Source organism: Heliangelus exortis, chromosome 2 (assembly GCF_036169615.1).
Source record: "Heliangelus exortis chromosome 2, bHelExo1.hap1, whole genome shotgun sequence".
NCBI lineage: Eukaryota > Metazoa > Chordata > Aves > Apodiformes > Trochilidae > Heliangelus > Heliangelus exortis.
The window spans coordinates 91960188-91983994 of NC_092423.1; the positions used below are offsets into that span (position 1 = coordinate 91960188).

At 40.4% G+C, this 23807-nt stretch overlaps 1 protein-coding gene across 7 annotated transcripts in view; it reads left to right on the forward strand.

Moving 5' to 3' along the window:
* Window positions 1–23807, forward strand: part of ZNF516 (zinc finger protein 516) — a 104732-nt gene that overhangs the window by 8327 nt on the left and 72598 nt on the right. The window contains exon 2 of one of the 7 annotated variants that reach the window (XM_071737020.1): window positions 1132–1196. The exons of 5 other annotated variants lie outside the window; for them this stretch is intronic. The gene's annotated coding sequence lies outside the window, so the exon portion shown is untranslated. Of the gene's footprint in view, window positions 1–1131; window positions 1197–2126; window positions 2186–23807 lie in introns of those variants that run through there. One more of the 7 variants, XM_071737022.1, reaches the window with a different exon arrangement.

Consider the following 23807-nt stretch of genomic DNA (forward strand, 5'->3'; position numbering starts at 1 on the left):
TTTAAAAGGGTATCATGTGTTCACTCACCATATGGTAGCATTTAACCCATACTGTACGAGCTGACAAAAAGTCCCATTTATGCTCTGTTTTATTTTAGTGTTTCAGAATGTTCTTTTTCTGAAATCTAGTATGATAAATGATGCATTTAGAATTGTGAAATGTAACTGTGCCTTTAGATGTTTTGCCTCATTGTTATAATGATACCAGGTTCATGAATAAGCAATTTTTAATTTTTTTTTTAAATTTATTTTGTCCTTCTGAAATAATTTCCTTGAGAAATAGTCAGGCTCTGGATGTTGAAATGATTTGCAGGAAGAGTTATGAACAATAGCCAGTGACACAGTGTGTTGTGAAAGGATCGTGGGGCGAGGTGTTACGGTCTCTGCTGGCTGAAACTAGAGCTGCTCCTTTGATGGCTGAGGATGTGCTTGGAAAGATCTTTCCCCCCCTCCCCTGCCCCCCCACCCCCTTCCTGCTCCAGCCTTTGCACAGGGGTTGCTGAGTTGTCTATTTTAATGGATGCATTCTGGCTTCCCTTGCGGTGGACTGTGAGACACCTGTGTTGGTGAGCCGGTACCAGAACTGGCAGCCACAATTATGATAAAACCATGAGTCAGGCAGCTTAAGGATTGGCTTAAACTATGCAATTAAGTGGAATAAGGTCTCTTATTTCCCTTTGGATTTGGAGCCCCTGGGAGCTTTACTTTTAGGCTTTTTTTTTTTTTTTTACCCTGTGCCATCCTAGCTATGCATATCTTCAGGGTTTCAGGAGATGGGGCTCTGCTTGGAAGGAGCACAGTAAATGGGCATTAGCCCCATACAGTGCATTTTGTGAGAACTTCCAGAAGTCAGTGGCACTCCTCACTGAGGTACCAGTTGCTCACCATCTGTCTCTTAAAGTAATTTCTTTTAATCTTGGAATACAGAAATATTTCAACAAGGTTACTCACATGTTTGTGTGCAGTGTCGATAAGCTGAGTGAAAAACTGCTAAGCCTCTAATTTCAACGTAGTGTTTGAATACTAATGTGTACCAATTAGGAATGGCTGACATTGTAATTTATAGAAGTTGAAAGGAGCATTAAACACCACCCTTCCAATGCTAAGCACAGCTTTTCCTCCTGTGTGTAGATGCTTACATGAAACCTACGGTCTGTCTTCCAGATTGTTGTGCTAGCACCTTGATGCATCCTTGGGTAAGCTGCCAGTCTCCTGTATTATCACGTCAGCCCCTTTGCAACATCCTGTGTGTAACTGCACCTTTGGCTGATTAACACAATACTTTATTGGTACTATTTTTTAATTACTCTTTGAATGCTTATTTTAAAACCATTTTGGAGAAATGTTTTCTTCACTACTGAGAAAAACTCTGTGAAATTTATAAATACTTTTTTTAATTAGATTTCTTGTTTGTCTCTTTTTTTTCTCCTTTCCCTCCAGATAAATTTTACCTCTGTAATGAATGCTGTGGTCTTCAATGCATAATTTATATAGGCATTAATAATGATACTTGCAAAATGTTTTAATGCCAGTTTGAGAAAACACGACAATTTATGTTGATAACCCTGGGCCCATTAAATTTGAAAAGATTTTTGGTAGAGGGAGCCACGACTGCCTGTGGTTTGATGAAATAACCCACTTCTTCTCGTTGTGGCAAGCATATTGGAGAGTTCATCTTATCACGAAGGGTACATACCAGGTGTCAAGTGACATGCCAGACACACAGCTTTGCTTCTGAAAGACTCTTTCCAATTAGAAAGTAATGGCTTTAACGGGATCAGCCGAGTAACCGGAGTCTCTGGGTTCTCTGGTGCCAGGAGGTGTATATTTGCAAATGTTACTTATTTATCTGCTCTTTAATGAGCTGCAAAATTGTTGGTAACCTAGGGTAAATTTAGGGGACTGGTGGGGGAAAAAATACTGTGTGGAAATTGTGGGATTAATGGTTTAGCAGTTGGGATTAAAAGTAGTCTCAGCAAATTACCCTGTTGATACTGAAGCCTGGATCTGTTAATGGGGTTACAAGTAGATTGGTTTATCAGTCATTTATTTTCTAGGTTGATTAGGGATTATAGGGCGCCATGTATTTGTATCACAAAAGTAAGAAGTGCAGAAGGCTGAGATTGCTAATATTTCACTTCAAAGTTTCGTGTACTTACAAGAGGGTGTCTGGACGTCAAAAAATGTGAGCAGCCGTTTCCTTCAGATTTTGGTGCTCTGAGAGTATTGTACAGGGTTGGGTTGGCTTATTAAAAATCTGGAAAACAGAGTGAAAGGAATAAAGTTATCTGTGGAATTCATGCAGGCCACTAAGCACAAAATTTTAAATGCCTGTTGTCAAATTGTCAGCTATTATGTCTCCTACTGTTTCAGTGCCAGAACCTAAGGCATTTTTTAGTAATGATAATGTATATGATGTGCAGTCTGTGCAGTGGATGGATGACTCTGTGTGTCTTGTTCTAATGTGCAAACAACTGGTCTTCATGTCTACCCCTGCATAACAAAGTCTTGTAACTCCCTCCTTTAAATTACAGGTCATGTGTTGTGTCTTTGAGTTAGATGTAGAATTGCCAACTACAAAAAATGTGTCCCCTCTGAGTCTTTATAAGAACATGAACCATGGTGGATTCACTTAGATATTACTCTTATCTTCTGCTATCTAGCTTGGGAGATGCTGTGGCTTTCTCACCCTTTGCTACCTTGTCCTGGTGTGCAGCTTGAGATAACCTGGTGACATTTATTGGCTTTTCAGTACTTGCCAAGTTAAATGCAATGAAATGGCATGTGAAGATTTCTGCAACTTTTTAAACTATGTTTAGAGCACTGGATAAGATTGATAGAGAGACTCATAACTGTTTTCACTTCCTAGGCTCTGGCAGAAAATAAGGGAGAGAAAAAGAAATTTTGGAAAGTGCTGGCCTGGTTTGATAGAAGAATGGAAAATATTAGATAACGAGGAATGCAGTAGGGACTGGCCAGTCAGGCAGGCTAATGAAGGGAAGGAAAATGGGGTTCTTGAAATGTAAGAAATCAGGCTAATTCCTTACCCTTCCAAAGCTTAGCTCCTCTGCCCTTTAGAAGCAGCTTGTCCGAGCCTCCTACAATCTCTGGGGCCGGTGTCTGGGGGTCAGGGATTGCATCACTTCACTGGAGAGGAAGACAGCTGCTCATCCTCTTAGCGTGACTCTTCTGTGCCTGAGCTTTGTGCTCCCAAGAGGATGGGTTATCTGAGAGGCTGTGATGTGGTGAAGGATGAGCAGCCCAGGGCAGTGGCAGGATCAGGAAGCTTGTCTGAAGTTTTATTGGAGTCCTCTCTCTTCCAAGTTATGCAAATAAGTGAAAGTTGCTCTTCAGCATGTAGGAACGCTTTGGCAGTCTTGCTAGCTCAGTGGTTTGGGACACTGCCCTCCCAAGTTGGTGCTTCTCTTGTACCAGGAGGAAAAACAACCCCATCGCTCAGGAGAGTCTCTGTTCTCTGTTGTCTCTGTGGAAGAGGACACAGTCTCTTAAACTACACTCTCTTCTGCATTTAGGAGTAGGGATAGGATGATCAGAAGAGTGAGTCTGACAGCTAGGAAGATGCTAGACATGAAACAGATTTTTGTGGTTTTTAAGAGCCCTGTTTATTCTGCTTTGTTTAGTGTATTTTACACTTTGGAGAAGAGTATTTGAAGGGCTGAAATCCCAATTTCTCATTGTACCACGCAAAAGGAAGTTTTCAGTTTGAATTTTCTCATTAATTTTCTAAAAAGAAAATATCTATGTAGGTACAGAGATATGTGAATGTGGGGAAAACGTATGAAAAATAGAACTGTGGAGGAGCAATAGAAGTGCTTTTTACACAACCATCGCTGCGTCACTTCTGTGCTCTCAGGGTCTGGTGATTTTGACCAGAATTTTCACATGGAGTCTTAACAGCAAGTCTGTGAAGTTTACTGACGACCAGATACATGGAATTATTCTTTGTGTAATTCCACCCCCAAGGTGACACCTTTGCATTTGGGAGAGTGGAGCTGTGCCAGGTTGAGTTGGTTGACTTGTAAAGATCTCTCAGCTGTTTCAGGGCTGGCGTCAGCGTCAGTCTCGGCAGAGGCGGTGAAGAGCTGGTGGAAGTAGCAGCCACAGCAGAGGCTGGAGGAGACAAAAGTGAAGGGTGTGAGGAGCTGAATGCAGCCTTAAAGGAAAGGAGGATGTAACAAGACCATATGGAAATAAGGGGGAGAGAAAATGGGTGTTTGGAAGAGCTGTAGTTATCCAGGAAAGACTATGAGAATAGTTTTCCCCCGTACCTGGGGACACTGGGTTTCTGTAGGTGGGTGTCTATGTTCTTTGTTTCATAGGAAGTCACCGTAGCAGGGATAAGTAGTAAAGGGTATTTGTCACTTGGTGATGCTTTTCTTCATGGGTGGTGAAGGCTGAGGAGGTGGCTGGAGCTCCCTGGTTGTCATACTCCTGTACAGAGTTGCTGGATGTTGCTGCCTGCTGGGATGGGTTAACAGGATCCAACTGGGATCTTACCTATCAGCCACAGTACTGCCCTCCCAGGTGGTCTCTCTCACCCCACAGCAGCATGAGAAAGGAGGCAGGGAGCGTGCAGAGCTGTGTAGGAGCAGGATAGGGAGATACCTGGTGTTAATCTGGTGCCTCACAGATGCAGTGCTTCTCCATTACCTGGTGTCCTGGGAAAAACTACAGTGCAGATCGTTGTGGTGGTTGTTCTGGAGAGGACATGTTGAGCAGAAGAGGAGGAGTCTGGCGAAGTGCATGTGTTTCCATGTGCATAAATGAATTTTTCTTTTGGGTGGTTACTTTAAGGGACTTAAGACTTGGTTCCCTCTGCACAAGTTGCTGTTTATTTTAGACCCTTGTAGCTGATTCGTTCTGCAGTCCTGGCTGCTGTGTGCTTCTGAACTTCAGCTGCTATCAGCGTTTCAAAACCTGAAGGTGGTGGAGAATTGGGATGAGTGGGTGGATGTGGCATGCTGAGCATGAGAGTTTTTGGAGGAGGAATATGAAGTGGAGCAGGTTTGTGTTCAGGGTGAAAACGGGAGTAATCTGAGTGTTGCAAGGGGCCAGTGAGAAGGATGGGACTATGCTGAGAAACTGAGCTGTTGGCACAGGAGACCTGGGAGGATGGGAGGCGGGGTGCTGGCAACCACCTAAGGTTGATTAGTTTTTAGCACTGGCAGCAAACTTCCTTAAAAAAAGGAAACAAATAAATTGCAGTGAATCAATGGAATTAGTCAGGTTTGTGAAAGTTCCATGTCAACAAAACCAGCCATTAAAAAAAAAAAAAAAAAAAAGGGGGGGGGGGCATTTGGGAAGTCTGTTCATCCCCTTTTTTTCTGTGAATAGTCGTGAATCTGTTCTGAAAGCACATTTTCTAGATGCGACTTTTACAGCTACGACCTCAACTTGGATTACTTAGACAAAGAATGTGCTGTGTTTAATGTTCTGGTCTCTTAAATAGAAGTGATAACTTAAAATCTTAAGCATTATAAAGGAGATACGATGACGATGTGCAGCAATTCCCTTTTCCAAGCTTTTGTAGGTTTTTTTCTGTTCCTTTTGCTAGCAGTCATCTTCTAAATCAGACCACAGCATGATGGTCAGGTAAAGGTGTGTGAGAATGGGCAGGCACCTGTTTTTATCTGGTGTGTAGTCAGCGGTTTAGGCTTACAGAAGATTATGATTTATCAGGGCAGTATAATTATAGCTGTTGTCATACGGTGGCACCCAGTAGCAATGATGATCTGTTGCTGTTGTTCCGAGATGTGTACAAATACATCATAAGAATCAGTCCCAGGACTTGATTTTATCTTCTCTGTGTACATCTGGTTGTACGGATCCATTAATGGGCCATTAAATTTCTTCAAAGCATATCTGCTCTCAAATTAAACACTAATAAATGTTTGTTAATTACCACGTCCCTCTTCACAATAGTAGGTTATTAGATTTGGATTCACTGTGCATTTTACTAGAGAAAGGGAGGAAATAGACTTCAGTTTTTCTGGCCTTTGAATGTATATCCACAGTATGAGGGAAAAATTTGGTGAGTCTTACTGATACTAAAAGAGTGGTTGGTTGTGTGTTGATGCTGTGCAAATGCTTTCTGCTTTCCTCCATACTCGTCAGGTGATTTCTCTGTGGTGTTTAGTCCTGCCCCAGGCTTGAAGAAGAACACTGTGGAGCTCTGGTTTCACATTGCTCTCCGGGTGCCTAGCAATGTGGTCAGTGCCAATGTACATGGGCCATCCCAGAAAATAACCTGCTCAACCAAATGGATAAATGAGGGTGGTTCATCTATACGATAGCCCTTTTTGAGTCTTGTACAGAGTACAAGCACAGTACTTTTCACAGTAGTGAAAAGATGACAGTGAGAAGTCACACAAGAGATATGAGCAACCGAGGAGGAAAAAGCTTGGCACGCTATGTGACATGGGCGTATTCATGTGAGTACAGCACTTGCCTGTGGGGTGAAGTATTGCTTATGCAATTTTTCTTCATTGCAGAGGTTCTCTGCTTTTGGAAAAAGCAGTAGCAACTTTTTGATTTTGGCTGTTTCAGCTTGTTATTAAGAACTTTGTAGAATAGTAAAAAATGCAGAGATACAAATCTCACTTTTATGTATTTTCTGGGCAGCTCATCTGGGAGTGAACCACTGTATCCCATGGACATGTAAATGGCTTTGTAATGTCTTCCAGACACTGGAGAGAAAATGATACAAATGCCATTGCTTTAGGACCATGTATCAACTTGACCCCAGAGACTAAGCCTCGCTCAATTACTCTGCATTTCATCGGTGTCTCTCCCCTGATTTCAGTCATGTTGGTTAAAACTTATATCGCCCTGTGAGAGACAAAAGGTTAGCATTTGGTGTGCTAAATACACACTGTGGCATAGAAACTGTGGCAGAATGGAAGGGGACTGAGCCAGCAGGAGTGATGCTAATAGCACGTATCTTGTGCCTCTGTGCACCTTAGCTCAACCCTCTTCTCCCTGAATTGTGCTTAGTCCTGGTATCGGTAGGTACAGCCTAAGCTGAGGTTATTCCTACCTTGAGGTCATGGCACAGGGTCATTTATCTCACTTTCTGACTGCTCTTCACTGTAACTCTTTCTGCCTCGTAGGTTGGTGATGAATTCACGGCTTTTAGGTTGTCACGTCTGCTCTTGTGCCTGCACACACGCACATGCGCACCACTGCAAAATAAAACCTTCAAAGGCCTCTCTGAATAATCTTTACTGACATCAGCGAGCACTTCTTACTCATCTAAACATTCTCGCTGACTTCAGAGGCACTCTCTCATGAGTAAGAGAGTTTGCCAGTGTTAGCAATGGTTACCCAGCCTGGCTCCCCAGGGTGGTGTTGTGACTCAGCCATCCTAAGCTTGGCATTGGCTGGGCACACACACACAGAAAAGTGTTGGTGAAAAAAGTGTTGGTATTACCAGGTCAGGACTTGAAAAATGTGAAGTTGTTGGTTTCACTTCTGTTATCGATGCTGGGCATCTGTTAAAAAACAAGCAAAAAGAGTACCTGCAGCATTGTAGGTACAGGTGCCTCTCTGGCTGTGAATATATTTGCTTTAACTATAAGTGAGTTGTTAGGATGATACATGACTTGTTAGGTGGTGGGAAAAGGAAGGCAATGTTGTAATGATGACAACTTCAGAAACAGAGATTGTTTTCTCTATTTCCTCAGATATAACAGAAGATGCCTAGCAAAATGTTGTTAAACAACTGTACTTGCTCACTGGAATATCTGTAAGTGGACAATAAAATTAATGCCAGAAATAAGGATGCAATTTAATACAATGACTTGAGAGTCCTGTAGTTAATTCAGTATTTCTGCTTCTCTTATCGTGGTGAAGAGTGAAAGATGATTTCCTTTTTTTTATTTTTTAATTTGTTTTGTTTTGGGTTTTGTTTTTTCCCTCTCCACTTCCAGTTTGGCAGATGTTGTTTGTAGTCCTCTAGAGTTCTGAGAGTATACATTAGCAGGCATTGTACCATTAACCCTTTCAAGTAAGTTCTGATTTTTTTTTTTTTTTTTTAATGTAAGCATAGGATATGCATGTGGCAACAAAAGTCACAGATTTATTCCAAAGCTGTAAAGGTGGATATGTGGTGTTGGCAAGAACAAGAGTAGGTACCCTAAGGCATCTTTACATTGCCAGTTGGGATTTGAGCTTTTATAAAAGTAAATTTTATTGTCTAGGTTAAAAGCCAAATTCATTGAACCAAATTAATCCCTGGTTCACTTCCAGTGTTGGCAGAGTTTAACCAGGAACAAATGTAGCTGCTTGGTTAAACATTAAAGGATGTTATTGATTTGATATTTTTAAACTAATATTAGAGTGAGTTCCAAATTAAATAGGTTTTGAAGTTTTTGTGTGGGGTTGGTTGCCATGCTACCAATAATAAAATGGATCTATATTTATTTAATTTATTTAATCGGCATACTTGCCACGAGTACAAAGCTTGTAATTTAACGCTCGTCCTTGGTCTGGAAAGCTGATCCATTTAGGCAGATGCTGGTGGCTACTTGGAAACCTATTGAACTGACTGCAAAGATTTGCTCATGTGGGTCAGTCTGTACAATTGAGGGTTTAGTTTCAGAAGCAATTAAGGATTCACTATTGCCTAATGTTAGAGCTCAAATAATTGCTTTGCTTATTGAAGAGACAGTGCTTCTATTTGAAACGTTTCAACGTGGGGTGTAAAGCCAGGTAACTCAGGTTAAATGGTAGGAGAAACAGTTTGTCTACTGCATGAAACCCCTATATTTATGTATACTCATAATTCATCTATTTGTGTGTGGATTCGGTGTCCTCCTGGAAGCATCACAAATCTTCAGTGCCCCTAAGCCCTGGATTTAGTGCTTGATGTTCAGATGTAGCTTTTAGCTCTTTAAAGTGTCTGGATTGATACAGCTCCCCACTGGCTGTGTTTTTCAAGTCACACAGATGCTTAGTACCTTTCCCAAGCCAGCTGTAACTTACCCTTAATTGAGGGGTCTCAGGCAGCCCAACAGTAGCATCATAGTTGTCCTAAGGGACACTGTCATCTTCAAGATAACTTAAAAGAACAGTTAGGTATATAATTCAGTGTCAGTGTGCAGGATGGTAGCATTAGAATCATGACCAGGAGGTTGAGAGAGGTGATTCTTCTTCACTACTCTCCTATTGTGAGACCCCATCTGGGGTACTGTGTCCAGTTCTGGAGCCCCCAACATAAGAAGGACATGGAGCTGTTGGAGCAAGTCCATAGGAGGGCTGTGAGGATGATCAGAGGGCTGGAGCACCTCTCCTACAAGGACAGGCTGAGAGAGTGGGGGTTGTTCAGCCTGGAGAAGAGAAGGTTCTGGAGGTCTTCCAGGTCTTCTTTCATGGTCTTCCAGGACCTGAAGGGGCCTAAAGGGAAGCTGGGGAGGGACTTTCTGTAAGGGCATGTAGTGGTAGGACGGGGGGTAATGGTTTCAAGCTGAAGGAAGGTAAATCTAGATTGGGTGTTATAAAGAAGTTATTTTCTGAGAAGATGTTGAGACACTGAACCAGGTTGCCTGGGAGGTTGTGGATGACTCCTCCCTGGAACTATTCAAGGCCAGGTTGTATGGGGGTTTGAGCAACCTGGTGTAGTGAGAGGTGTCCCTGCCCATGTCAAGGGCGTGTTGGAAATAGATGATCTTTGAGGTCTCTTCCATCTCAAACCATTCTGATAGTCTGCTGCTGCTGGAAATTGGGGGCTCAGATCCCAGCTGCCACCCCACAACCTGCAAGATGGCAAGAGTGCATCTGGTGCAGAGTGAGAAGCTGAAGGAGCGGGTGGGAGTGTCAGTTGCTGCAGATTTTTCTAAAAGCAATGAGGAGAAGGTGAAAGAAGGTTTTAAAAAAGATAAAGTGCCAGCTTGGATAAATGAAATAATTTAATAAATACACTGCAGACATAGTATAGGTGGGATCTTCTTGCTCTGTTGCTCCGCATGCCCTGTCGTGAGAGCAGGGCCATTTGGGCTGTGAAGTATATCAGTTCATTCCTCCCCAAGTATTCTGCTCCAGCCCCTATATAGATGTCTTTTAGCCAAAAACTTCTTGCAACCATCAGTTAATGTTTTGACACTGCCTGCTTGCATATGTGCTTAGAGGGTAGTCACTGCAGGTGTCACTGCAATGAAGACTCCTTTCTGTTCTGTGTTTGGAAGACTCCAAGGCAAAGAAGTCAGTGAGAATTACTTGTTCTTCTTAAATATGAAACTAGCTCATCCTCCTGAAAACAGTATGAATGTTAGGATATGATGTATGAACATTGGATTTGTCTGTTTGGAGACGTGATTTGTATTAATATGGCACATTTGCTTTACAAAGTTGCAAGTGAAAGAAATCATATTAGCAAGTTTAAAAGTTTAGGCTAATCTGAAATGGGGTTTTAATATTCTCAAGAAGTGCTTGCTGCAGTGTTAGATATACTCTTTTTACCCTAAACTTCCTACTTTTTCATACACGAGTAACTTTCCTTAGTTTTGTGGCCTCGGTAGCAATGGGCAAATATTAAGCTTATAAGCAAGACTGATGTAGTCTCTAGATTCTGTGTCAGTATCTGGAGACACGTATGGATGTGGAATCCTCCCAGTTGTTCGAAAGCAGAAAAACATTCATGCCTTCAAAATAGAGTTCAAATTCCAAGGTCATCTTGAGAGAGAGCAAAAAATACATTCTTTTGTCCAGCCAAAAAGTACAGGTGTGCAGTTTTTTGTTGTTGTTTTTTTTTTTTTTTTTTTTTTTAGCACATTGATATATACGCTTGGGGCACAGAGGTGGCTCTTCACCATGACTGTTAGTGGTAGAGGTCACCTTAAGAGAGGTCCTGGGCCAGGTTGTTTCCTCAGCCAGCTGTGCCGCTTCTTTCAGGATAGGGTTGCTATGAAATGGATGAGTAAGTATCAAGAGGTGTGGTTTTTGTTTTGTTTTGCTTTTGAATCCATACGTATTGTGTCTTTTGTGGTTGTGACACTGATACCGATGGAGACCAGGTCTGTTGAGTTATCATAAGCATGGTAGATGTCCTATGCAATTTTGTGCGAGTGAGGAGGAAGGGATTTGGTTGGGATGTAGCAATTGGTAGTATGCTAAAATGTGATAAGACCAAGTTGATGCAATCATCTGGGTGCAGTCAGAGTTGGTTGCCCTGTGCTTAATCTTCCTGTGGTTACTGGCAGATGAGGCATCCTGTAGTGTAGCCCGCGCGTGCGTGTTTGAGCTGGGACATAGAGTACCTGGCCTTACTGATTTAGTAATATGGAGAGGTTTTACAGCATAGAAAAAAAGAGTTTGCATACTTCCTCAGATTAACAAGGTCTGTCTTTTAAAGCAGGGGATTAGGATGTAATTATTGTGTATTTATGTAAGAATCACTTGTAGTGGTGTATGCTAGGTAGCTTATATAAACATTTTTTTATGATTGTTTCTTGTTACTTCATTTTTAAAAGCTATTATGTGGCTTAGAAGATAGTTTTAGTTTTGTTTTTTTTTAAGTAAAATTTGAAGATAAGAGCAAGCTGTTCTTCTCCTTTCTGCATAGGATGTGACTATTACAGTGATGCAAACTGAAAAGAAAGAGTCGTTTTGCTTTATGCTGACCTAACAACATGAAAGTTGTGTCTTTTGCTGGAGTGCCTTGTGCTGAGTCTCCTATCCATCCTTTCAAGGTGACCAGGCTTCTTGAGTGACCAGATCCCATAAAAAGAGCCCCTGTCCCTGGTGGCATGTTGTTTTCTTTTGTCACAGCAGTCATGTGGTGGACGAGGTGGGGACATGGGGGCTTCAAGCTGTGGCTCTAGGGAGGGCAGCAACATGGTGGGGAGGTGGTGGCTCACCTCTGTCTCAAGTGTCGAGATGTTTTTCTTTGAGTTGGGGAGTGCTTTGAAGTCCTCTGGTGGAAAGACTGCATCCTCACCCCTTGCCTTCGCTTTCAGGTAGGTAGGGTTTTCTACCTATACTTTACCAGAAGTGTAAGTTTCTCTGTGCTTTACAAGAAGAAAATATTTCCTGTGGCAAAACAGAAATTGCATAGAGAACCCTGTTTGATTTCTTGATTCTGAGCCTGTTTGTTCTTTCAGAAGAGAAGGTTGTATTCACTTCTTTTTGTTCCACTTGTTAAGTTTTAAATGACAAACATGTAAATTGTACAATTCCAGGACCACATAAAATATTTAAGCAATTGCCTTGGCCAGCAGAGAAGACCTGAGGGAGTTGAGAAGTGGGAAGGGAGAGGAAACAAAGATATAGTTAAAAACAATGGTGCAATGAAGTTAAGGACCTTTTAACATCTTAATGCCAAAACTCAGGCAACAGTGTCATTTCAGCTGTTGATTGACATACTCATTGCCTCTTTTGCAGCATCTGACTAACCATGAGGAAGTACCTGAATATCTCCTGACTGCTGATGACATTGTGGTGACCTCATGCAATGATGTACATGCTTTCTTCTCTTGGGGCACAAGCACGTGGAGCTGACTGCTATCCTCCATCCAGAGGTGGAGAGAAGCAAGCACCAGGCTTCATCTCTCTGTTGCTGCCCACCCTTGATTAAAAATTCTTGCTGCCTTCTCTGTAGATGGAAGTAGATGGAAGTACACGTCTGTATGACAAATGTTAGAGTCTTAGTTTTCAGTTAGAGGTGTGGGCAGCCCTGCCTACCTCAGGCTTGTAAAAATTGCTACCCCCACTGGGTTTTACCTGGTTTCCTTCCATTTCTGTTAGTTCTTCAGCACTTGAAGCTTGCTGCTGTTTGAATTTTGAGCGTGAAATTTTAGCTGCTAAATAAACCTCAAGTTATTTGTTCAAATTATGAGGGAAGCAGTAACAGCTTCATGCTTCTTACTGTTCTGGTTATGCCTGCTAGGAAACTTCAAGGAAATATATGGAGCTGTCAAAGATGTAAAAGCAAGAGATTCTTGTTCTTGAAGAGAAGAGACTTGGATGGCTGATGAAATGGCAGCCCTTGGGTGCTGTGGAGAAGTAAATTGAAGTCATTATGACATTATGGCAGAGAGTGGCTGATCTGCCAAACTGTCAGGGTTTGATGGACGTGGTATCTACTGACATGATGTTGCATGAGCGCCAGACAGTTTCTCTTTCTGTCAGTGCGGTGTTGATACTGCCAAATGCCTGTTATCCCTTGAACTATTGCACGTGTGAAAAAAAGCTTCTGATCAATATTAAAAATGGGCAATTTCTGGTTTGTGATTATCACATGTGTATCGATCTGTCTTTTGGTTATGGGTGTGTTACATGAGGAATTCAGTGATTGAGAGGCCTAAAGTATCAGTAACAGATAATTTTTCTAAATTAAAACAAAAACAATCATAGCACTTAATAATTTACAAAATATAAATAGTTTCCTGACAGCTTTCCAGCAACAGTTTAATTTGGGAGCTGACTTAGTAACATCCTAAAATTGAGAAGAAAAATCAAGTATCAGGAATGACTTTTTAAAAAAATCTTTAGTGTGCTTTTTAAGAAATTATTTAAGAGAAATTATTTTATCTGTATACCATAGCACAAAGCAAGCATTCTGAGGAAGCGATTTTACCATGCTGCTATGACTAAATGCCTCCAAAATGAGTCTGGAAGCAGGTTCTGAAGGTGGAGACGCAGCAAAAACAAAGTCAAAAGTTGAAAGAGCGAACCTGGACATTATGCAAGATAGCAGATGAGAAATGATTCAATAATGGTTACAAGCATTCATACGAGGGAAAAAAAAACCCAAACAGATTCCAAGTTAACAGTATTGATTCTACATTTTAAAAATGAACTGTAGCTTATTGCATCCAAGTTGAAGAGAATACTACCCGTAGATATAGGGAGAGGTACAACGGGGAGATTTTTGCAATGTGCTTAGGCAACAAAGTAATACAGGAAGGATTAAAGGACTCTTCAGGTGAAGTCATCCTCTATTTAATGCTTGTTGAGAAAGCACTGGCAACTTGTAGTGTTGGCTAGATATGTTTTGGGAGGTTAAGGATATTTCTGGCATTGTACGAGTGATTGTTAAAAAGAAGATCAGAGTCTTCTATTGGCATCCTCTCACACAGTTCTTTGAGAGGGAGTGTTTTTTATTTTACAGTGTCATAATTTCTAGGGTTTTGGTGTTTTGGTGGTGGTTTTTTTGTTTGTTTGTTTGTTTTTGTGTGTAATAGTTAAGCATCTCTAGAACAACGCACAACTTGGTTATTCAGACAAAAACTGTAAAATCTGGATGACCTAATTATAGATTTCTAAATTTGCACTTCTGTGTCCTGGTATTAATATTCCTGTACTCAGAAGAGCTGAGTACTTCGAAATCCCATTGCAGTCAACGGGAATTGCAGTAATAAGCACTTTGAAAAGCAAGCTCTCCTTGTTAAGCACTTAAACATGATGGTTTATAGAGATACTTGAGACATGAAAAGTGTTTGCCTAAATTAGTGACCTAGTTAATATCTCCAGAGCCAATTAACTGTTTGAAAAGTATTTACACATCGTTTGGGAAATTTCAGGCTTAATTTTAAATAATTTTTAAATATTGTGGGTATTTTGCTTAGAGCAGATGTGTAGAATTTAATCACGTGTTTTAAGTACAGCCTCTATGGGGGGGAATTTTTAAGTTTCACACTGAAATCTGATTTCACTTTTTGTTAAATCTACTGTGGCGTGTTTCTACTCACACTTACCAGGTATGAGTAGTTCTGAAAATCTAAGTAGCCCCTCTGGACTTAATCAGATGTGTGTGAAGTTACTTAGTTGCGTGTTTGCAGAATTGGGGCTTGTGTATAATGTTTCAGTTAATAACCTAAGATTCATTTTGTTCCATTTGAAATAACTTCTTTCTTTAGAGATGTCTGAAAATCCTGTATTTACAGTAGAGTCCTCGCTCTGCATTTGGTTTCAGAAAGGAAAATAGTTTTAGGTCAATTTTTTTTTTAGAAGGAAAAAAAGTAATAGAACAGAGTTTGGCTTTATTCTTTAGTAAGAAGTATTTTGATATTTTCCCTATCCTTGTAAAATGTAGAGGCAAGTTCTACTGGAGAATAACGACATAAAAGCCTTAATTTAGAATTATAATTACTCAATGCTGACTATACTGTTTGGAGCAGCATAATTGTTTTATGTGAAATGAGGAGAACAATGAGACTTTCTCTAATGCAGGCCACTTCAGGACACTATAAATTACGTGCATCAGATACTTTCGTTCATGCAGTATACAACAAAATGCATGGAAATACATTCCTTAAACATGTAGTCTTAGTATTTTCCTAAAACAGCAGTTTTGAATACGTCCTTGTGATAGTGCCATGCGGTATGGTCAAGCTGTGAGGTGCAGAACCTCATAGATTTCCTCAGATGGTATGAAGTAGTTCCTGTTGTCAAATTTTTAACAGGATTTACTATGTGTCCTTTTAAATAGCCATTCTGGGTGATATGGCTAAGTTTAGTGGTTTTTGACACTTTTTTGTCTGCTGAAAAAAAATAGGTAATTTTCAAAGTAGCAGTTAAAGCATGCACTAAAGGGTAGACCAAAAAGAAGTTCCTTCAGAAGCTCACTCTGTAACCCCCTTCCTCTGTTATTTATTTATTTGTTTATTTATTTTTATTTGGTTTTGTTTGTTTTCTTCCTGCTTTTCTGCTCTGTGGGAGAGATGTTTTTAATTTTTTTCCCCTTTCTGCCTGTGTGTTCTTCAACAGAAATGATATGATTAACCCTTATAGGAAAAAGCAAATGAGATTTCCTAGAAACATTGCTGAATTTTTAAAAGGAACCTCCAAAATAATATGCCTAAGTCTCTTTGGCTACTTTGAAAATTTCATTGTACACCTCTATTGTGCACATGCAAGTCCATAAATTTCACTGTACTGTGAAACCTGCTTAATGCCTCTTTCAAGTTAAGTGTAGGCATTGAGGAGAGGCTGCTTTAGGATCACATTATTTTAGCAATATTCTGCACTGAACTTACACTGAAAAACAATATTGCCTTTGACAGTTAGCAATGATTGATTGAAAAGAGACATCTTAATGTGGCTTGGTGCAAGAATGAGCTGACCTTGCAAAGACATTTCATTTGTGGTACTCTCTATACCAAGATTAATGTTATTAGAGTAAAATGTTGCAGTTCAGGCTAACTAATGGAAGAGTTTGATATATTGCTTATGACGTAAGAGGGCTACTCTCAAAGCATGAAGTCAAGAAGACAACTTCCTAAACAAGGATACCATGGCCTGCTTCAAAGTTACTTTGTGCCTTCTGAAGTTGGGACATAGGCCTTAACTTTTATGTCTGTCCCTATAAAGTGATGAATCTGGTTTTAGAAAAAGTATTTTTTCTCCCTCTGAACAACTGCTGTAGTAGCTTGGATTTTAAGGAAGTGTCTTCATGATTGTGCATGCTTTCTTATCGTGATATCAAATAGTGACCATGATGAAATGGCTTTTAATTCCAATGAAGTTAAGAATTATTTTTTTTTAATAGTGCAGCAGTTTAACTCTAGGTCAGGCAAAGGAAAGCCACAGAGATCATGCAGTGTTATCAAAACTACACTAGCTCGTATGACAGTGAGTGGTGAACTGGCAGCACTTGCACTTTATTATGTTCAGAATTATTTTGTAAAAGAAATTACAGTTTGTATTAGAAGCAAACACTGTAGTATTAGGTGAGCAACATGCTACTTTGCAATTTACATCTTGTGCTTCATTAAAGAATGGTTTTATTAAAACAGCCACTGCTTGCAGATCCTCTCCAGCAAGACAATTTAAAAAAAAATGTTTTTCTTTCCTTCATTGGTAAAACAAGCAGAAATGGGCAGACTCACTGCATGTTGCTTCTCCATTCATGGAAAAGCTGAATTCAGAACTATCAAGCGTTTCCTGTTTAAATTGCTGGGTATTTTTGTTGCCCAGAACTGGAATCAGATGAAGCAAGAACCAGCTATTTCACTCCAGCCTTGACACGTGTTTGCTTTTCTTGGCCAGATAAAAAAAATGTTAAGAATAAACTCCATGGCAAGGCACAAAGAGAATAATTAAAACCTTGCATGTAGTTTTTCAGTTGTTGATTGCATTTCTTTAGAAAAGTAATTCAGATAATCATAACCAAAACTAATTGCAACACTCCCAAGGAAATCTTTCCTGTAGGTGCTAGAATTGATGGATGAAGAGGTATGATTTTGTGCATGTTTGGAGACTGATATTTGATCACTGGGGAGACTTTCCCTGGAAAGATTTTGTTGTGCTGAATGAATGACACCATCTTTTGGCTTCAGCCTTTATTCTTCAAAGTACTTTAAATGAGGAATGCCTTCAGTGTCCAGCAGTGGCATTTCTTCCTTTAAGGCTTTCAGAAGTGGAGAACAAGAACAATAATGTGGCGATAACTTAATTATAAAATAGTGTGTAGATGTTGTTTCACTTAGTTGCTGAATAGGCTGAAGACACGGGAATGTAAGCCAGTGAAGCAATGAGCATTCTTCTAATAAAGAAGAGCTTACAAATGAAATAGCTTTTAAATTCAGTATTTCTGCACTGTGCTGAAGATACGCTGTGGTTTTATGCCCTGGGGGTCCTGAGGGCTGCATCCCGCTGAGGCTGGACTTTGGAGGCTGGATGGCAATATGGTAGCCAAGGGCTGTGTGGAACAGCGACCCAGATGTCTTGCTGGCGTGCAAATATGAGTGTAAGTCAATCATCTTACTCTGTAAATAGCAGACAGCCCAAGGCCCATTGTGTGTTCCTGAAACAACAGCGGGCTGTGTGCCGGGATCTGCCTCCCCTTGAGTAGGGACGCCCCTCATGGTTACACCTTGAGGATGAGAGAATCCTTATTGAATCAGATGCTCAGGAAGTGATTTTGGGAAGAGGTGCTGAATATTTGCAATCTTAGCTAAGTGATACAAAGGATTCATTGCACGTATGTAATCCTTTAGACAAAAGCATGGGCTGGGTCTGAGGCTAGGACTGGATCCAGCTGCACCAAGAAGGAGTTTAGAAGGCAAGGGGTCCTTTCTGAACCTCATGGCTTAACGGGAGAGTCTCCCTGACAGTTTTGCCAGCCTCTGTCCTCTCTGCCGTAAATAATCAAGCGTACTTTGCAGTTGAATCTTGTTAAACCACTGTCACATTTACTATTGAACTCGGCCATCAATAAAGTATATTGTCGCTTCTCTGTTACGAGCAAAGTGCATCTCTCACTCCACCCACATCGTCACCTCAGCTGTGTGAAAAATACTGATCTAGTAGCATTGGTAACAAAATGTGAGTATTTGGTCAGAGCCCTGTAATGTGCTGGTAGAGCTGAGCTGGGCTATAAATGGCTGTTTTTGCAATACCAGGAGTTACGATGTAGTAGTGTCTCAGAGCCTAGCAACAGCTTTGTATGGGCACAGCTCACTGCCTTGATGAGTGCTGCTGCACAGGTGTGGTGGCAGCAGTGGGTATGGACTATGGCAAGCAGATTCCCCAGTTTGCACTTGTTGTTTTCATTTACAGTGTTAAATGCAGGTGTTTAATGTTATCAATGTAAGGTAATGTGAACATCTATAACTTCGCAACATCTTTGTGGTTTCTCTAACTTCAGGTTGCAGGAAGCATTATGAGCTTTAAAAAAGAGAGGTTAATAGAAGTTACTGAAAACAATCTGAGATTTAAGTAGGAAAGCTTTTAAAATTGCTCTTTTTCTCATTTAGCTGTTTACATGTATATCACAGTCTTTAAGCTACTTTATTGAGGGCTTTTATTGATTCCTGGCTAGGAGAAGTACTCAAACATGGCTGCTAGGTTGAACGTTTACAATAGATTGGTCCGACTTTTTAAAAAATATAATTATTTCATGTTGTTATTTAGTTAAATTAGATGCACTGATACACATCTGGTCATTACTTTTCTGTGGCAGGATTTCCCTAACAGTTTGCCTTCATTAACAGCTACCAAGTGACTCTTAGAAAATAATTAAAATTTCATTTCATAGTATTTATGATATGATGGCTGTATTGTTGCTGGAAGGCGAAATCAAATGCTTGTTAGCCACAAAATCTCTACAGCTGAGTTTTACTCTTTGAAATAGAGAAGCTGTTGGTGGTGAAACAGTGAAAGCTGTGAAGGCTGGTCTATGTCTATGTCTTTTTGGTTTCTTAGCCCTGGATGGGATTTCCTTTCATGGGTTTGTCCATTTTCCATGTATGAGCTTTGTTTGGAATCAGTCAGGTGGCAGTGCAGTGCTAAGAGAATTGCAAACTTTCTTACAATTTTGGGCACCTTGGTTTTCAGCTGACCTGCACCTTCTAGGCTTAAGCAGGGTTTATAAAGAAGTCGGGTGCAAAAGGAAATAATTCCAAATGTATGAGGAGTTAAATGCCCTGTGCTTAAAAACGGAAGTGCTGACATCTCCCTTCTTGTGTGGGTGTTAAGTGTGCAGTGATGCCTAGAGTCAGAGTGGATTGAGATGGATGCCCATCATCTGACTCAGGTTAGACTTGGGCTCACAGTTTGTAACCCAAAAAGTCTTGAGCCTTCCTAAACTTCACGTGAAGTGGTGATATCTCTGCTAGCTCTGAGATGGGAGAGTTACATAAAGCTGCTGTAATGGAGTTTCCAAAGAGTAGTTGCCTTTTGCAAGAGGTACCATGTTGCCTCATGGTGGCCAAACGCAGCTTCAGAGGCTGGACCAGCCTTGGTTAGCCCAGGAATCTAAAAAACAGCAGGAGGAGGCATCTAGGTAGCATCGTGTTGTACTTTTGTAGTTTGCAGCACATGGAGCCATGTCATCTTCACAAGTTTGAAGGTGGTAATATGCTAGGGAGTAAGATGGTGAAACAGATGCTAATCTAAACCTTTATTTTCCAACGTTATTGGTGTGTCTCACAGGGTTGGCCTGCTGACTTTTTTTTTTTAATGGGATACCTAGTAATTTGGGTCAAAAGCCCCACTCCTTTCCTCTTAACTTATTTCAGTGTTAGCAGATGCTGCATCTGCCTTTAAGTTGTACTCAAGACAAACCAGTTTTGCAAATGACAGACCCAGTGAGACATGCTGGGGTTTGTCTGCTCCCTCAGAGTTGTCCTGTCTTACAGTAGTATAATCACCATCTATTCTACTTATATTCAGGGTTATGGTTTACTGGATAACATTCTGGCAGAAGGGCAAGGTACTTCTAGTACCATACGAGGTTTTGCAATGCTTGTGCCACATTTGCATCACAAGGGTCTTGGCAGATACAGCAAACGACTTGTGTCCTGCAGAAGTAAATGGGGCCAAGGAGAATATAGCACTGGATATCTGTCAAATGGGATTTTTCATAGTTACACAGGCTCAACAAATTAAGATGGTTTTAACAGTGTTTTATCTTCAGCATTCCAAACGGTAAAGTGTACTTGAAAGCATTACGAAAAATATTAATAAACCTACCTCTCAAATGTTATATACTTAAATAATTTTTTTTTCCAAATTAAATAAAATAGTTTATTTTTACCTTTTTTTTGATTACGCATAAATCCCATGGTGTAATTGAAGGCTGTGCATGCTCTGTACACCTGACGATCCACTGAATAGAGTATGTGGAGGGATTATTCTGTCTCCCTGCATTAGATGTTTATATGTAAGCTGCTGAAGCCTTCTGAAGAGCATTTTATGGGAGAAGTGGAGGAGAAGAGGAATACCACATCTGTTTGCTTCAGTTACGGTGTCACCACTTAGAATGTTTTCAGTGGACAAGATAGGGATCATTTCCTGAAGCCCCTTTTCCTGCAGGCTGGTGGTTGGAAAACAAAAGGTGTAAGCCTCTGAAAATAGGAAGTTCTTTGGCTTGGCAGTTGTTGGAAGAAGCTTGAGACATGACTGAGTGTTCTCTAAAAGCTCGAAAGCAAATAAACTAATCCACAGCTGATTCATGTTCGGAAATGTCTCCTGTGATTTTGGGTGCCTCATGACACTTGAGTGCGTGACCCATGAGGGTACTTGAATGGTCTGAGTTGGCAGAACTGTAATAATAATTTTTGTTCTGTTTTCTGTGCAAATTTTGACAACACCTGGTTTTAGATAGTATTTTTAAGTAACTTTATTTGCTAATTGAATTAATCACACATGGAAAGTTCAGGAGGTACTTAAAAAGCTATCAGTAGAGAAATGCAATAGAATGAGGTATGACACTTAGCATTTAGTATTAAAGCCTGTATTTAAGAGTTGTGATGCTTGAAGTTCTCTTACTTGATTACAAGCCTGATATGTAGGTTTTATGAGAAAAAATTCCTTATGTATAGAAAATATCTGATTATAGATAAGGTGCTCTACTTGTGAGCCCATACAACAGTACTAATAATGCTGTGTATGTTTTTTCTTTAAGAAAGTGGTTTTTACCATTAGTCATGTTGTGAGGCTGAGATTCTTTTTTTTCTATATTGGAAATTTTTTCTTGCAAGGAAAAATTCACTTCAGATTATAAGCACTGACTTTGATAAACACACCCATTAACTAAGGAATTAAATAGGGATGTTCTTATCTAAACCATCTAAATTAAAAATAAAAAAAAAGAAAAATTCCAAAATAATCTAAAGTATTAGCAAACATTGTAGCTGACTATTGTAAGCCCACCAAAATTAGATTACACTTGCCTAAAAACCTTCTTTTAGTCAGGCATTTTCGATTAGTTTTGCTTCATATTTCTGCTGAAGTAAAATCCTTCTCAGTGTAGATTGCTTCTTTTTATTTGTATACTCTGTGTTTAGCAGTGCAAGTGGAGTAGCTATGGAGTACTAAGGGTAATGTGTATAAATTGTTTGTTTTGATAGTAAGAAGTGTCAAGTAACTTTAATGCAAGCAGCCATTTATAATACAGAGCAAGTAGAATACTGTGCTGTTACATCTTGATTATTTAGCACTGAAGTAGAAGTACATTAAATAGTGAGTTTGTGAGTAATAAATGAGTGAGGTGCAGAAAAATGAAAACGATAAAAAAGACATGTAATAAAAATAGGGGAATGGTCTTCATATATGTGGCTAAGACAAACAGCATTTAAGTGTTAGGAATAGCATCACAAAGCACCCTATAATGAACCAGCCATGCTGTAATCCATGCTTATTTGTTGTGTAACAGGTTTAAGGATTTAGCTGTGTGGCTCAAATTCTGCTCTCAGAGTTAAATAGTCACAGTTATGTTTTGCCTTTCTGGTGGAAAATCTACTCACTTCATCATTGCCTGGCAGAGTAAAGGAGCATATCTGTAGTTGCAGAATGGTAAAATGTGTGATACAAAGCAACATGCACATGCTGGAGGAAAGTGAGTTTGGAAAGCTTTTAAATCAGACCTATAGTCCCAGGTGTAGAAAGAGGGTTAAACCCCCCTCGGAAGAATTTGTGAAACTCACCACTATGGTTTTTGTACTTTGTTCTGTACTGCCCGCTTTTTTCCAATTGCTTGTGAATTGAAGAAATATGGAGAGAAGTGTTTCCTGTGGTGGTATGTGGTACTTGAAACTTTCCCGATTTTATCTTTCTTGCTTGTTGTTATTAATATCCTGTAGATGCATACAATTGGCTAGAAACCTTTGTTTCAGAAAGGTAAAGAGAGGAGAGATTAGTGACACATGATTCATGTTCATTTCTTTACTATCCGGTGGTCCTTTTGGTTCACTAAGAAGTGAACTGTGAGTAGGCAGAAGACAGGATTAGTTTACTTCTGGGGCTCACGGAAAAGAATCTGTGTTTCTCAAGTGCTGGCTGAGCCTCTGATGAAAGAGGGACTTTGACTCTTCGAAAAGGTGAAGCTTGACTTTATAATGATAATTTGCTCTTAGCAATTATATGAAGTCTGAACATTTGGCACTGTATAAAAGTAAACAAAAGAGGGCATATAAAAGATCTCAAGTCCCTGCCTTGAGGAATACATGTCCCAATTACAGTGTAGCAATATGTACTGTACGTATTATGCATTACAGGAAAAAAAAACACAACAAAACTGAGCGATGGGTTTCATTTTGGAAAGTAATTTTGAGTCATTTATGGAAAATACGCTTTTAAGAATTAATTAAAAATTGAAAAACCAGTTTTAATTCACTGTTGAAACACAAGGTCATAAGTGGGAAACCAATAGAAAAGATGCATTAGGGGGAGTGAATCACTGTCTGCACGAAAGAAATGGGTGGAACTGTGGAGGTCCTTAAAGGAGAAGAATGGCACTCGAACCTAACATGCAAGAGGTTTGACCTGGGTGTTGGCATCCTTGATTTTTTGGGAGAGTGTTGTGCTGCTAGCAGCAGTCACTTGAATAGATCTGAGCTTTTTGGCCAGAGTTGATGCTGTAGTAGCTGAAGATAAAAATACTTGGAGAATTAGTATCTTCTAGGGAGTGGAACAGAAGGGGCAGTTAAGTTTGTGCTGAAATGTCCTGGGAGATAGGGAGCCAGTGATCAGGGACCGAAGAAGCCGTGCAAGCGAGGGAGAGCCCGAATGGGAGAATTAGTCATGAAGGGCCCAAACAGTTTTGAGAAGGAGAAGGGGGTGAAGGTGCTTCTGGAAGAAGCAGAAGCGCTGGGAAGAACTGAGAAAGCAGAGGCTGGAGAGCAAGCAGGAGGAAAGGAAGAAGTGAGGAAAAGAAGTGGCCTTTAAACCATGGCCGTAGGACAGCAATGGCCAGGGAGAGGGACCGAGAGCTGGGCAGCTGCCTGCAGGTGATTCCAGGAGGGATGTGACAGGCAGGCAGTGTCTGTGGATATCTGGGGCTTGGAGGCTGGGTGGAGCTGAGCAGGAGGGTGGCAAGAAGGAGGTGAGTGGTGCAGGAGTGATGTGGG